General features: G+C 47.0%; 1 protein-coding gene across 1 annotated transcript in view; it reads right to left on the bottom strand.

The window, feature by feature from the left end:
* FAM229A (family with sequence similarity 229 member A) overlaps window positions 1-15,670 on the bottom strand; it is a 94,790-nt gene extending 79,120 nt beyond the window's left edge. The window contains exon 1 of the mRNA XM_069625246.1: window positions 15,592-15,670. The gene's annotated coding sequence lies outside the window, so the exon portion shown is untranslated. The remainder of the gene's footprint in view (window positions 1-15,591) is intronic.
* Window positions 15,671-16,131: the final 461 nt, after the last annotated feature.

Here is a 16,131-nt window from a genome sequence, read left to right as displayed (position 1 = left end):
GTGGGGGGATTGGGATTGTCTGAACTACTCGCCGGCAGGGCAATGCCTTTTTCAGATACTCCACTACTACCCTTGAGCCACGGCACAGTGCGGTTGCCGGATGATGCAGCACTTGACTTTTGTAAGCACTTAGTGAAAACTGTCCAATGCGTTTATCAGCAGGTGAGGGACGCACTACATGCGTTACCGGAAAAACCACACCACGCTTCGCAACAAATGGTGACGCTGATGTTATCGTTCTCCTACTTAGTAGTTCAGTGGTGATCCTTCTAAGATAGTCATTTGGGGGAAAGGAAAAGTATATGGAAGTCTATGTGTCTGCAAAGTTACATTTAGGGTGTGAAAAGGAGAAACGAATCAGATAACCACACAAGTGGTGCAGCAGTAGGGGGTGTAGGGACAACAACATTGAATGTACAGGGTTGCTCGTTATCTAGGGTTTATGCCAAGTGCCAGAGGATGTACCTACCATGTCCCATCCGAATGCAGGGTGTTCCCTGAGTGAGCTCCATGTCATTTTGCCGAGGGTAATTACTGCAAAGAAATCTCTTCTAATGTTTTTTATTTTATTTGGGGGGTCCCCACCCCAAGCCCGCCCTTCCCTATACTAGCACTCCTACCTCAAGCCCCACCTCACCCCTTTTAACACCTTAACCCACAACCCCCTATATAACTCGAAGTGTTGTTGGGGTAGATTGATTTATCCAAAGGGGGTTCCTAAAGAGGTCCAGCATGATTTGGACAAGGTGACAGGGATAGAGGCCAAGGGGAGGCCAGAGATACAGGCGCACATTATTCATTATTGCAAAAGAAGATTGGAAAAAGAAAAAGAGAACGCTGAACAGTGTAGGGGAGGACTGGTCCAAGAAGACCCCCCCCTCGCCTACGCTTTCTCCCCAGGTGAGGACTATGGCTCTCTTGGGCGTCCCCTCATGCCACCCGGGCCCAGGTGGTGGAGGGTTCACCCACTGGAGACATTGCCCACACGTATTAATTGCCCACATGTATTAAAATTTAGCTAGGCCTAGAAACCATTCTGTCTGGAAAAAATGGTGTGAGCTCAGCGCACTGTAGTGCGGCCCCCACCCTTGGAGGGTTTCAGTCATCCTTGTTGCCGCAGCACCCTGGCAGATCCGCTGCCAGCACGTTCCCACGAACAAGACGGACATGAGCTAGTGTAATACACTAACATTGTAACAGTTCACCTCCCGCAGTGCATCATCGCTCCCAGCGTGACCCGGCCAGCAGGCCTAGGCAAATGAAAAGAACAGTAAACTGGTCGTTATATGACAGACAATCTTTGCATATTAATGTTGAGACTACTTGCAAAGGATGCTTTTCTTCCATAAAATCCCTTATACTACAAAGCCTGTGAGATGTATAATTACAAGAGATCATGCTCCCATGATATAAGCGATGGTGAGCATATACCATTGCAGTTGGGTACTAATAATAACGGCACGCACCAGGAATCTGTTTGTTACGTGTATTACTGGGAAACTTACACCCCATGGGCTCGCGCCATAACTGAACTAATGCTGCTAGAGGACACAAGAAAACGAATGTAACCATACAGAGGGCCCATGTGAAGGATGCACGAAAAGGCGCATGTCATGTGTGCATGTCTAGGCCCCACATGTGCCACCACCGTCACGAACAAGTGGCGGGTTACTTTCTATGTTCTCCACCAACCCTAACTCTACCTCACTTACTGCAAATATATATGCATATAACTAAATACTGTACTTGTTAAAACATAATGTATGAATAAGGTGCTCAGACTGGGTATAATCAAGACACATCCAGCAAAGTTTAAATGCATGTTTTGTATTGTTTTGAATAAGTATTATAGAGTGTTCAAATGTTTGTGATGTCTTTACCTAAATCGGCAACACACGAGTGAGATACCTTTGTGAAATACGTGCAAGGCCATTCTCCCTCCCACCCTACGAAGGCTGCCAAGGCATGAGAGCAGAGACCGCGCCGCGCTGCGTTACCTCCCCCAACCAGACTGGAGCCGCTTCAAAGACTTGTAACCCCCTCTGTAGCACCCAAGGCCACCACCCGCCACCTGCATTATTTACAGCACAGCAGTAAACCTCTGCCTGAACACACGCGCCCCCTCGTAAACCTCACAACCCACCGGACCATCTCAGACTTATGGCCCTGTGCAATCAAGACACCCAACACTTTGACAACACACAGCGGAACATCCATAACAACTTCTAACAAGGCAGAAAGACATGTACCGCCCGTCCCAGGCCCTGAAGCTTAGCCCCTCGACCTATGGCCCCGGTCAACAGGACACTGGTAACCATGCCCTGACGTATTACCTCCAGTCCCCTCACAAGGTGCATTCCTCCTGTGTTGCATTAACCTGTTGTATAACCTATTGAAAGATTTACTAAAGAAGATAATATCAAAATGCCTGAATGACTGCGGTGTGCATGGCATAGGACTAATAAGTCAGGAAAAGACATTCATCTCTGCCACTGGCCGCGATGGCCCTACAACACCGCCTGGATGAACTCCGCCACCCTGCCAGGCCCAGCCCAACCCACGAGGCTGACCAGTGACGTCTTCTAGCCGAAGCCAACCACATCGCAGCAGCACCTATAGTTAGTCATCGCCACCCAATCCCATTGAGCTTGTGCCCCCTATAGTGTGTAGGTTCTTATGACGTTTTTTGTAAATATATACGCCTGTCTTTGCTATTGTCAGACAGAGCGCTCTCAGAGTTTGCAGAGTTCTTTGCATGCCCTATTCTGATTGATAAACTCCCATTTACGCTCACCCGCACTCTGTCTTGGCCTTATTCCCATTTTGGGAGAGTCCTTCATTGTCTCTCATTGCGGGGAGGATCGTGCTTGTTGGGGACGCTTGCCTTCAACAGGCACACCAAGCAGAGGTTAATATGTCCAGAAGAAATTAGCAAAAAATAATCTGGGAGGAGCTGTGATTACAGGCTCTGCGGAGGGACAGCAGGGAGAACGGCAACAACTGGGACAGTTAGAATCAGGATGGACAGATCGGTATGGTCCTGATTTAAGGCCAGTGTGAGGATGCATGAGGGGAAGAGAGCATTGCAAAGAGGACGTGGTGTATTTGGCGGGTTAAGTGGGGTGAGGCCCGGGTTGATTTGGCCAATGGGAGGTCATTATGGAGGGTCGGATGGAGTGCTATCCTGGTCTTGCTGAAAAGTGGCACATGTGTCAAGAGATTGTCAGAGTAAACCTTAGTATTTTTCCAACCCACGTGCTAATCTAGGAGGATTTGCAGGTAAGTATCCATGCAGTCCTTAGCAACAGAAGCAGCCCCCAACCCTGCCATATGCCCCAGGATCAGCGCAACCACATTTGGGCAGACCCCAGTGACTGAGGTTGCAGAGAACTATATACCTGATTTGGTCATGCCAGCACAGGCACCAGTGCATACATGGGATAAGAATCAGTTACCGCAAGGAACAATGGTGCATTACTCTGGAGCAAGTGTTTTGGGAAGGAACTCTTTTCCACTCCCGGGTGCCAATGTGTATCCAGATTAGGAAATCCCACAAAAATCTTTAGGCTCCCCAGCCCTGTGTTTCACTGCTGATCCGGAAGAGGAACCCCAGATAGGTGTAGCAATAGGAAATTAAACTTTTTTTTGTCTAGGATAGACATATGGGCTAGAGTTTAATGTACAACAGTTTACCTCCCCTTCCAGTTAACCACACCCACACTACCTGATTGGCTAATCCCCACACTGCCATGGCAATAGGTCAAGGTGATGTAAAGGGAAGATTTTGGCACGTGCGCCGCCCAAAGTAGCTTGAGGGCCGCACCCCCGTAAAGCTGGAGCATTCCTTCTTCCCTTTGCACTATCTTCTCTGCAGCTCTACTTCGTTGGGTTACGTGTAAATGGGTACACACGCATCCACCAATAGCATCGAAGCCGCCATCATCCACTGTCACTCCTGTACAACACTTGAAATGTGCCGTTACACATTTACAGTACAAATGTCATGCAATTCCAAAGAACGTCCACTACAAAGTTCAATGAAAGTATGCACAATTTCTCCATCCGCATACATCCACATGGCCACCCAGGATGTGGCACGTGTAATCCTGAAAGTACTGCATAATCCACTACCTTTTTGTGATAGTGAGGGTGCGGGGGGTTAAACAATATCAAACTGGGTAGGGGATTCAGTCTTCCATCTTAGATGTATAAAGGTTTCTTTTTTTTTTGACGTGCGTGCTAGTAACTTTTTTTTGTATTTTCTCTTTATATGTGTTTCTGTTTGCCGCTCCTCACATTTTTACCACATTCTGGTCAATGCTTCTTGCACAGTGTAAAAGAAAATGGCATTGCCAATGGCGCTCAAATAAATGCCTTTTCTGGGGAACCATTGCATATTTTGCGACCTCATGATCTTATAGTGGGTGGAGAACATGGCAGCAGTCTGCATAAACTCACGCATAATTCTGTTTATAGCACACCTTCCAACTTCTGGCTGGGGATAAATTACACCATCATGGATCCATACCCCTCTTGGTGTTATGCATGAGAAAACGACCTTGGCAGTAGGAAAAATATGCATCACTGCCGTCAGCAACCTCTTCAGGTGACGGATTAATCGTCCACACGACATGTAACCCAAATGTAGACTTCCATAGTGTACCACAACAAAGTCAAAGTTTGTGACGGACGCCACATATCTGCATAGGTGAACCACCCCGCCGAAACTGCAGTCACCCTGACAGGCCCATAAAGCGTCCACTCCTTCCAACCCAAAATTACCAGCAATGCCTCTTTGCACACAACACCTGTGCAGATGGCACACAAAGGTATCACCGACGCTAAGCACTGTGCTTCTCTCTATCTCGACCACCCTCACGACACAGTATTGGGATGAAATGGTATCGCCCCTTCCTGTGAACCACGCCCTAAACTCCTATTTGCCTATTTTCCACAATTCCATTTGTCTTTCCACCCTGCTCATAATGGGAGGATGTGCACATGCGTGTTCCCATCTACAGTGAGGGCCACAGCCCAGTAAAGCTCAGACAATACTTCTTCCCTTTGTACGGTCACTTTTTGCAGCACTCCCTCATTGGGTGCTGTCAAATTTTCAAACATGCATGCAACTACAAAACCTCTGCATTGCACATTGTCATTTCTATGCAACACTCCTTTTTTACCGTTAAACACTCTCAGTACACATTTCGTTTGATTGCAAAGCCCCGCCATCAGAAACGTCTGCTAAAGAATGCACAATTTCAGCATCCACAAAGATCCTAACATGCACCCAGCACACCTTTGGCCATGCACACAACGTTGCAGCCCTTTCCACACCCACCACAAAACTATACATCCAAGCAAGCGACCATGTGGGCACCTAACATTATGCACAAATATAACATATGTAGCAGCACTTCTACCCAACGCCCCCACACCATAAAACCATAAAACATCCATTCACGAAAACGTGTCTCACTTAGCAGAATCCACAAACATAACACAAGCTGCACCACCCCTACACACTGCCATTCACAAAGTATTGTGTCACTGGAAACCTATGCACAACAGCTTCACAACATTGGGCCTACTTCAATAAATCTGCACACAGCAGAGTAACCAGTATCCCGGGAGGATAGCTTAACGGCAACGTGCGCGCCTTGGAAGCAAGACGACACGAAGCAACATAGGTTCGATCCACGGGTCCGCGTTTAGAAACCTCTGGGTGTTTAAGCGCATTATAAATATGCAACTAAGACAACAAAAAAAAAAACAATTACGTAACTGAAAAAAAAAACAATTCCTGTAACAGCGCCTCGATGCCCGCGGGCTGTGTGAGCGCTTTAAAAATGCAAAAATAAAATAAAATAACCACATATAAGCTGCCCTTCAACCATACCCACTTCCATACTCACATTACGCACACACTGCACCCTGTGGCCACACTACACAACTTCTCACTGCACCATCTCCTGCCGCACACCAATTACTGTAGCATGTTGCAACTATCACCACAACCATGGAATGCACAATACACGCTTTGCAACTCACTTGTGGTGCTGTAGCACATCGAAAATGTGCTCCGCACCCATTCTCCAAAGATCACCACCCTGTGCCTCATGCACTGTCAAACCTGCATTGCTCCAGTGGGTGTGCTCCTTGCACACATTCCCCACACCGTTGTGTAACCATGCATGTCAGTATGTCACCAACTACCACTGTGCACATACGCACCACTGGCACCAGCACTCTTAACCAACCTCTACACCGCAGTGGACATGCACAGCGTTACATGCAACAGTTACCACAATGTATAAAAATTACACTGTCTCCAGCACTCCTACGCCCTTTCATTCACATACTATTGTCTTACCCACTTCCACTCAGAAAGTATTGTGTCACTGCCAACTTAACCACAAAATGTTTACAACGTTGCCCATACTGCAAGCATTGTGCACACAGCACACTATCCAAGCACTATCTCCCCCGGGAACCTCCACTGGCCAGAACTGCGGTTCCCGAGGGCGTTCAACCTACCAGCGCTTTGAGATCATACCAATGATATATAGAGCGCTATATAAATGCCAAGTAAGATAACATAACATATAAGCTGCCCTTCAACCATACCCTCTACCATACTGACAGTATGCAAACACTGCACCCAGTGCCCAAACTGCGTGACTTTTCACTGCAGTATCTCCAACCACAGCACACCGTCATGGAGCTATGCAGCAACAAATTGCAACAGTTACCATAATGTACAAACAAAACACTCTCTCCTGCTCCTGCACCCCTGTGCACTTTCAATCACACACTACGGGCGTACCCACTTCCATTCACCAAGTATTGTGCCACTGCCAACCTACCCACATTCTGTTTGCAACACTGGCCTATAATGGCTGAAATGTGCTCCACAACCATTCCTTACATGTCACCACCCTCTAACTGATGCACAAGAAAAAATGCATTACTGCCATGGGTGTCTTCAAGGCCTAGGCTCTTGAGTTCATGGCCTACGGTTGACATAACGCCAATGTGGGCAGCTAGCATTATGCACAAACGTAACATACGTAGGTAGCGGCACTTCACCCCAACTCCCCCACACCATAAAACACCCATTCACAAAAACAGGTTGCAATTAGCAGAATCCACAAACATACCACAGCCTCCACCACCCCTGCCCACAGCCATTCACAAAGTATTGTGTCACGAACCACAACATTTCCACAACATTGGGCCTACTTCAACAAATCTGCACACAGCATAGGCCTTGCACACGCCCACAGCAATGTAATGCCACCATGCATATCACCATGTCACCAACTACGACCATCCACATGCACACCACTGCCACCAGCACTCCTACCCAACCTGCGCACCGCCATGCAGCTATGCAGCAACAAATTGCAACAGTCAACAACGTACAAAGAAAACACTCTCCTGCACCCCTATGCACTTTCATTCACATACTATGGGCGTACTCACTTCCATTCACAAAGTACTGTATCACTGCCAACCTACCCACATTCTGTTCCGAACACTGGCCCTACTGCAACCAATCTGCATACACCAAACTATGCAAGCACCACCCCCTACCGAATGCAGAGTCAAACATGTGTTCCTGTGGTGGGTACGTTGCAGCCGTATGCTCTTGAGTGCATGCCCTACACCCTACGGCCTTCACCCATGCACCCAATAGTCTATTCCTTCCACAGACCCACTGCACCTTCATTCACCCATGCATGCTACCATGTGCCCAACTATCGCATTCCATCCGCAGCGCACTGCCACCCGCGCTCCCACCCAACCTATGTCACATGCAATGCAGTCCCCTTCTGCAATTGATCTGCCACCACTCACCATGAAAAGAGGTCGCCGCAAACAGCTTGCAGCAGAAGCTATGGGGCCGTTACGACAGCTGCCTCCAATCACCACACAAAGTACTCGCCTACATATGTCGAATGAAACACTTCTCACTCCCCCACCCGTTCCCTCCCTTATTGCCGCCAACACATTCTGTACGGTACATTTTCCAGACCCTTCCGCCGCCACACTGTCCTCCGATACACCATGGCGTCTTTCCCAAAAAATGTTGATGCACACCACGCCTCCCTCCAGCCAACCAACAGCCACATCCAAACTTCTCCGACAGCACGCCGTACCGCGAACCAATGACACATCTGTCCGCGGAGTGAACAGGGAAATGGGTCCGCAGAGCGGACCCAGATATCACAAATTTTTTGGGACGTGCATTTCAGTTCTTTGCAACAAAAGTACTGGTTCGGCATGCAGCCATGCGCAAAGCTTTTCCCCATTCAGTCTACGGGAATAAAAATGTGGGCCCCCCCCCTATAACTTTGCCCCCCACAGGAAACCTCACCCAACTTGGTGAAAAAATTTGGAGTCGGCCATATACTTTTTTTGCAAAGTTTGGTGAGGATTCAACAAGGAGGAGCAAAGTTATAAGCCGCCGAAAAAGTGCTCTTCCTATGAGTTTAGCAACTTAACCATAACTACACGGCCACTGCCGTGGACCGTGTAATTTTTATTTAGTTTATTAGAGAGAGATCAAAAAGTAAAATGAATACTTGGATGTTTTGTTGTGTAGGTTGTCTTTTTTCTTTAGTTTTCTGTTCTAAACAAATCAGGAAAAACAAATGTTAACATTTATGAGTTGCCTAGGTGTATGGAATTTAATGAAGTATTGCTACGGTCACCAAGAGACCTGGAAACAGACTCTTTAGAATTGAACGAGGACCCACACTGGATTTAAATGTAGACATACATGATTTTGCGGCAGAAAAACGTCCAGTATGAAGGAGGTGGGGAAGAGAAATCTGCAGGATCTGGTGGTATCGGCTCACGCTTCTGGCATACCTAGGATATTTATTCCAGATGAGCGAGAATCTAGAGTTTCACTGTGTTTGGTGCACCTCGCCTTGTGTTGCGTAGAAGGCAGTTTCACGGGCCGTCTGTTACAGCTTCAGTAATCTCTATAGATGAAGAGGTTTGTGCCAAAAAAGGATGTTTTAAAAATGCCTTTGTTGCACAAGCCCCTAACCCACCAGCCAAAATCAGCTCTCTGTCCGAGGTGCTGTGGGTCCCAGGCGACAGGGATGGTATTTATTTTTTTACTGGACATCTATGGTAGATGTCTAGTAAAAAATACCATACATGCCCCCTGTGCCCCCAGCACCTTTCATACACACATAATCACTTTGATTGTGTATGTGTGTGTTTGGCGCTGTGAGACGCAGGGGAAAGGCATGGTATTTTCTTACTGGATATCTATGATAGAGGTCCAGGCAAAAATACCATTCCCACCCCCTGGACCCCGAGTGCCTGGCATACACACATAACCACATTGACTGTGTGCATGTTTGAGGAGCTCGGGACCCAGCGGACAGGTGTGTCATTTTCTCTTACTGTGCATCTATGATAGATGTCCAGTAAACAAAAAGCCTTACGCCAGTGGCCCCCAGCGCCTTGCATACACACAATCACATGCATTGTGTGCGTGTGAGGCACTGGGGCCTAGGGGCAGGCATGGCATTTTTACTGGGATGCCCAGTAAAGAATGCCAGCCCAGTCTGCTGGGATTCCTAGTGCCTCACATGCAATGTCTAGCCTGACCCCTAAGCCCCCAGCGCCTTGCATGCACACACAATTGATTATCTGTGCATGTGAGGAGCCGGATTCAATGAGGGAAGGAATACCATTTATCAATGGGCATCTGATAGATGCCCAGTAAAAAATACTATGACTGGGCCCCTCAGCACCTCGCAGGCACACAATTAATGTGTGCATGTGAGGCGCTCAGGGCCTCAGAGGGCGGGCATGGCAGTTTTTCCTTGGCATCTATGCCCAATAGAAAATGCCATGACTGTACCCTGTGACCCCAGCTCCTGACACGCATCTGTCTCCTGGGCCCCGAGCGCCTCGCAATCACACATAATCACATTCATCATTAATGTGATTATGTCTGACTGAAAGGCACTGCCATGCTGTGGAGCAGGTATAATATTTTTTACTGTGCATGGTTGATAAATGAAGCATGGTAAGTGTTAATTTGTTTCTAGACTGGCATTTCAATGCAGCCAGTCTAGCCATTTTTTTAATTGTGGTATGACATTTTGCATTGGGCATTGTTGGTAAAGCAAGCATGATAAGTTTTATTACGAAGCAAGACTGGTATTTTTTATGCAACCAGTCTAGCCATTTCTTACTGAGGCATGCCATTTTTTATTAGGCATCTTTGGAAAAGCAAGCATAAGTGTTATTTTGTAGCTAGACTGGCATTTCAATGAAGCCGGTTCAGTCAGTCATTTCTTATTGTGGTAGGACATTTTGTATTGGGCATCTTTGGTAAACCAAGCATGATAATTATTAATTGTTTTCGTTTTTTGTTGTTATTTGGTTGACAAAGTAACCTTTAACAAAGTATACAAAACATTTTTAAAATACAAGAAATTACAGAATACTAAGTTACAAGTTAAAGTAAAATTAAAAATGGAGCGAAAGAGAAATACCCCCTCCTTCTCTCCACACTCCTTGTCCTGTACTATCTGGCAAGTTGTTAGGCCTAGTACGGCAGCTTATTGATTGTATGTTTCTTTCTTCTCCTCCCCCCTTTCTCTCCTTCCCTCCTATCATGCACTTGCACTGGTAAAAATACCTCAGGAGTAGTATGTAAGTGAATTTGGTTAGATCATGTGTAAACTTCAAGGCCTAAGAATGACTATTGTATTCCCTTGTTCCCTTTCCGCCTTGAAGAGCTTTGAAGCACTACACTTGTGTATAAGTGATTTACAAATAAACATTTACAATTACATTTACAAAGCAACACAATCCAAGAGTATAGAGAGGCCCCAATTCTCACCCCCATGGGTTATAGATGGTAAAACCTTGACCTTATAGAATTTTAGGACTGGAGTCAAAGAGAAGTGACCAAATTTCCAAATCAAAGCACATGCTTGAGTGGCAAGCATTAACATTTTGGAGCGATGGTAACTTTGAGACCTCTTTTTTTCTGAAGTACATAAAACCTACAGCCCAGATAGCAAAAATATGACACTCTTTCCGAAGCCATACCACTCCCATGCGAAGAAAGTTCTTATATTTTTGTTTCATCCCCGGCCTAAAGGAGAGTAGCCGGGATTTGTTTGTGTTGATGGTTAAATGCAATGTTTTTTCGCATATGCTGCCAAAGCCTCGAGCTCGTGCTCGTGCTGTAGTCCTATTGGGGTGTAGTCGAACAGGACCAGATCGTCCGCATACAGCAAATAGTCCAAGCTAAGATCTACCAAACTCTGAGAAAAGCTGCTAATGTTTTGGAAGATCTCTGCAAGATCCGAAAAAAACAGAATAAAAAGTAACAGGGCCAAAACACAGCCCTGCTTACGACCGCACATTGCAGCAACAGAAGCTGAGAGATTGCCACGGGCATTAATGAGAATCCTAATGGATGTGTTGGAGTGTAAGGCCACAAGGATCCCAAGCAAATGAGCAGGAAACCCCCAATGTCTGAGTTTGCCCATAGACGGGCTCTGGTTACACTATCAAATGCCACTGAGATGTCGATGAACACCATGTGTATAGCCTTCGACCTCACCATGGCTTCCTCTTTCAGCATACCCAAAACGAAAATGTGGGCCTTCGTACCCGTCCCCTTCCTGAAACCCGTTTGCAGCAGATCCAATCTCCCTGCATCAAAAGCCCAATCGTTAGCTCCCTCTGAACAAATAGACCCAAACCTCTAGAAGCGATATAGGCCTACAGTTAAATGGTAGCAATCGTGGCCCGTTTTCATAAATCGGGACAATGATGGACTGTGTCCACGATTTCGGCATACTTTCTGGTGAGGTAATTTGATAAATAATTGTGCCCAAGATGTCTGCCCATTAAAAGGGGTCAAGTTCTAGGACTGCATTTGATAAACCATCGGGCCCTGGGGCTTGTGATTCTTACTACGAGTGATTAATGAAGCAATGTACTCCTCTGAACAGGCCAAGTGCCACAAACGCAGTGGGGATTCCAAGGGGCAATATGTTTCCCCACAGTCCCCCATATACACTTCAGTGAAGTGATCAATCCGCCCCTGTTCCCCAATCAGATTGATCAGGGGACAGGCGAGCGGAGGCGCGCGATTATTCATTTTTCGCCAGAAGGAGACGACGTCCGCATCATTCAGCAGGATGTTATATTTGTAGAATTGGAGCCATTGTCTATATCCAAACTTCAATGCCTTTCTTTGTTCGGCCCTAGATGACAAACAGCAGCGTAAGGCACTTCTCAAGTCCCTTTTCTTTGAATGAATTACAGGGTCATAGACACGTTTCCTGAATATGTTGCTTCTATGACTAGGATGAGGCTTAAATAGGACATAAAACGTATCCATACTCAACCTATTCCAGCAAACCCTATTTTTACCAGACCTAGCCTCGAACACCTGGTCATAGGTATTGCTGGTCTCTTCCCGTTTAGCCGCCTTCCACCCTAAAAGTAGTGGATAGTGGTCACCGAGATCCGTTTTAGTGATTGTCATAGAGTTGTTATTTTGTACGATTTCACCCGAGACAAAGAACTAGTGCAAAATACCATTTGAAGTACCTGGATTCCAAGTTGGGCTTGGTGGAATGTCACCCATATTCAACTCCCAGGAGTTTATAAGGTCCATCCATACGCTGCCACGCTTCGTTGTCATCATACTATGCCCTGACACAGATCTATGTGAAATTTCTGAGGCGGAATAACCCGCAACGGAAATGTTTGCATGGGAAATGTATGCACTACAAAATGTCCGTACATTTCCCATGAAAACATCCATTTCAAAACCCTACAAACTTACACCCCCACCCACAACACACCACCAGCCACACCCCCAACATACCCCCACTCACACCCTACTTACCTTTTAAGAGGCGCTGTGTCTCTGCAGCGCCAGTTCCCTTTCACTTCTGTGATCGGGAACCGGCGCCGCAGGGTCCTTTCCTTTTTGTTTTTTTTTTGTTTTTCGGGCAGCTGCAGGGGTTTCCCCGCAACCCCTGCTCATTATACTGTACAGTGTAGTGAGCGGTGTGTTAAGGGGACACCCCCGCAGCCCCTTTTTTTCAGTTTATTTCTTTTGTCGGGTGTGCTGCGCGGGTATCCCCCCCAACCCCCCAACACCCTGCTCACTATACTGGATACTATAGTGAGCGGGGTGCAGCCTTTTTTAAAAAAAAATGTTTTCATACTAACCCCACCAAAACACATACTACGAAAAGTTCAAACTTTTGGTAGTTAGAACTTTTTTCGTGGTGTGTGTTTTAGGCCTTTTGGTTGGGTGGGTAATCTTTTTTCCGGCCATTTCGTCCTATTCCCCCTGACCAACGTGCTCCCAGCAAAGTGCTTTTAGGTCACCACACAGCAAAATCGAAGTTTGCCAACCATGGATTAAATCTTCAATTGCGTCCCACAGAATATCTGGCGCAGTCCTGTTGGGATTCCACTAGAGGTCAATTATCAGAGCGGAAGACATGTCTACATACCACTCCTTATCCCAAGTGAATTCCACTGCCTGGAGGAATGCATTCGGAACTGCACAGGGGGTCGCTATTACTCCCGTGTCGTTCCGAATGCCAAAGAATAGCCCAGAAGCCGCTCTCCCCTTGTCCCCCTTATTTGCCGGATTCAGCAAGCAATTATATCCATCCATACTTAGGGGCTCCCGGAGCCAATACTCCTGGACACACAAAACATCTGCTTCAAAAATTGGCGGAACCATGGGAGAGGGTAGATTAACATAATTCCTTGGGTTCCATGAAAGGCAATTAATAAGTTTAGTAGCTACAGCCCTACTTGATTTGAGTGGCTAGTGACTGTGCGCATTCAAGCATGCCGCAACCCAATTGCAGTCCGTGCCATCCTGGAATTCCACATTGCCTATTAAGTGTTATTTCATGCTGTCAAGCGTAATTATGAAGCAAGGCCTGCTTTTTTTATGCTACCTGTCTAGCCATTTTTTACTGAGGCACGACATTTGGTGTTAGGCTTCTTTGGTAAAACAAGCATAAGTGTTATTATGTAGCCAGACTGGCATTCCATTGCACTCAGTCCAGTCATTTCTTATTGTGGTATGGCATCTTGTATTGGGCATCTTTAGTAAAGCAAGCATGATAAGTGTTATTATGTAGCCAGACTGGCATTCCATTGCACTCAGTCCAGTCATTTCTTATTGTGGTATGGCATCTTGTATTGGGCATCTTTAGTAAAGCAAGCATGATAAGTGTTATTATGTAGCCAGACTGGCATTCCATTGCACTCAGTCCAGTCATTTCTTATTGTGGTATGGCATCTTGTATTGGGCATCTTTAGTAAAGCAAGCATGATAAGTGTTAATATGTAGCCAGACTGGCATTCCATTGCACTCAGTCTAGTCATTTCTTATTGTGGTATGGCATCTTGTATTGGGCATCTTTAGTAAAGCAAGCATGATAAGTGTTATTATGTAGCCAGACTGGCATTCCATTGCACTCAGTCTAGTCATTTCTTATTGTGGTATGGCATCTTGTATAGGGCATCTTTAGTAAAGCAAGCATGATAAGTGTTATTATGTAGCCAGACTGGCATTCCATTGCACTCAGCCTAGTCATTTCTTATTGTGGTATGGCATCTTGTATTGGGCATCTTTAGTAAAGCAAGCATGATAAGTGTTATTATGTAGCCAGACTGGCATTCCATTGCACTCAGTCTAGTCATTTCTTATTGCGGTATGGCATCTTGTATTGGGCATCTTTAGTAAAGCAAGCATGATAAGTGTTATTATGTAGCCAGACTGGCATTCCATTGCACTCAGTCTAGTCATTTCTTATTGCGGTATGGCATCTTGTATTGGGCATCTTTAGTAAAGCAAGCATGATAAGTGTTAATATGTAGCTCGCCTGGCATTTTTAATGGTAAAGCCAAATGAAGTATGTTCTTATGTGGGAATACTGCCATACATTGGCAGAACAAACATAGATATGCCTTCTCATAGTATAATTACTGCCATTATGTGCAAAGCAAACATGCGTTTGTTCTTATATGGCTAGAGTATGATGGTGCAGTCAGCATGGAAATATATGGGCACAGCCAGTGTGACAATGTCTCATACTGGCACCTGTTTTGGGCAAAGGCATCATGGAAATGTGTTGGAGAAATGCCCCTGTGCTCTGTTGGTGACCTGCATCTATTGGCGTTATCCTACAAAACCCAATTGCAAAATGTTGGGCTTTTTACCCAATTCTCCCCAAAAGTGCTCCAGTCCCCTCGAGTGGAGCGGGCTTCAGCGCTGCACTCTGTCGCTCTGGCACTCCTGTTCATTCCCCACCCGCCACTGGGCCTGGAGGGCCTTTTCACACATGGCCACGGGCCATGCGAACTGCACAGCGCCTGACTGGAGACTGCTTCACTCACTGACAGGTGTGTGCTGTTTGTAGGCGTTGCCATCAATACACAAATAGAAAACTACAAACCCCACAATGCAAAGTCCGCCTGGACCTGGATGTGAGCCCGAGGGCACTGGCCCCAGAGTATCAGTGAGAGAGCCACTCCCCCCGCCCCCCACCTCACCTGAGAGGGGCTCTCGGACGTCCCAGGGGTGAAGCCTGTCCGCAGAGTCGCTCGCACCGATCGCACCGTCTGAGCAGGATCGAAACCTAAGGGAATAATGGCCCGGGGCGGGGCCGAGCGCGGGATACCGGGACACTGTGACGTCACGGGGCATCTAACTTGCCTCTGACGTCACAATGCGCCGCTGCCGCCATCACCAGCGCGGAACGGAAACTGCTCGGGAGCCCAACGTGCTGCGTGAAAGGGGTCTCCCAAACCCGCCAGGGCCCCCGTGATGGCCCCCAGGAGGCATTTCCCTGGCAGCACCCCACCATGACAGACTAGGATGAGCCCCACACCCCCGAGGGCATGCCTCCAGTTCAAGGGAGGACGCCATCACCACTGTAGGGGCATTACCGCCCACCCACGAATGATTTGCCACGTGGACTGGAGATCCGGGCACTATCTGACTGTGATATGCCTGACCGGGTCACCATAGGCAGGTGGGCGCTGGTGCCACGGTGGGGCGTCTGCCTGGCACTCACAGCGTGCCAGGGATGC

This window comes from Ambystoma mexicanum, chromosome 11 (assembly GCF_040938575.1).
Source record: "Ambystoma mexicanum isolate Mex_15411 chromosome 11, UKY_AmexF1_1, whole genome shotgun sequence".
In the NCBI taxonomy this organism is placed as follows: Eukaryota; Metazoa; Chordata; class Amphibia; order Caudata; family Ambystomatidae; genus Ambystoma; species Ambystoma mexicanum.
Note: the sequence above shows the minus strand (reverse complement) of the source record. Positions and strands in the feature narration are given on the sequence as shown.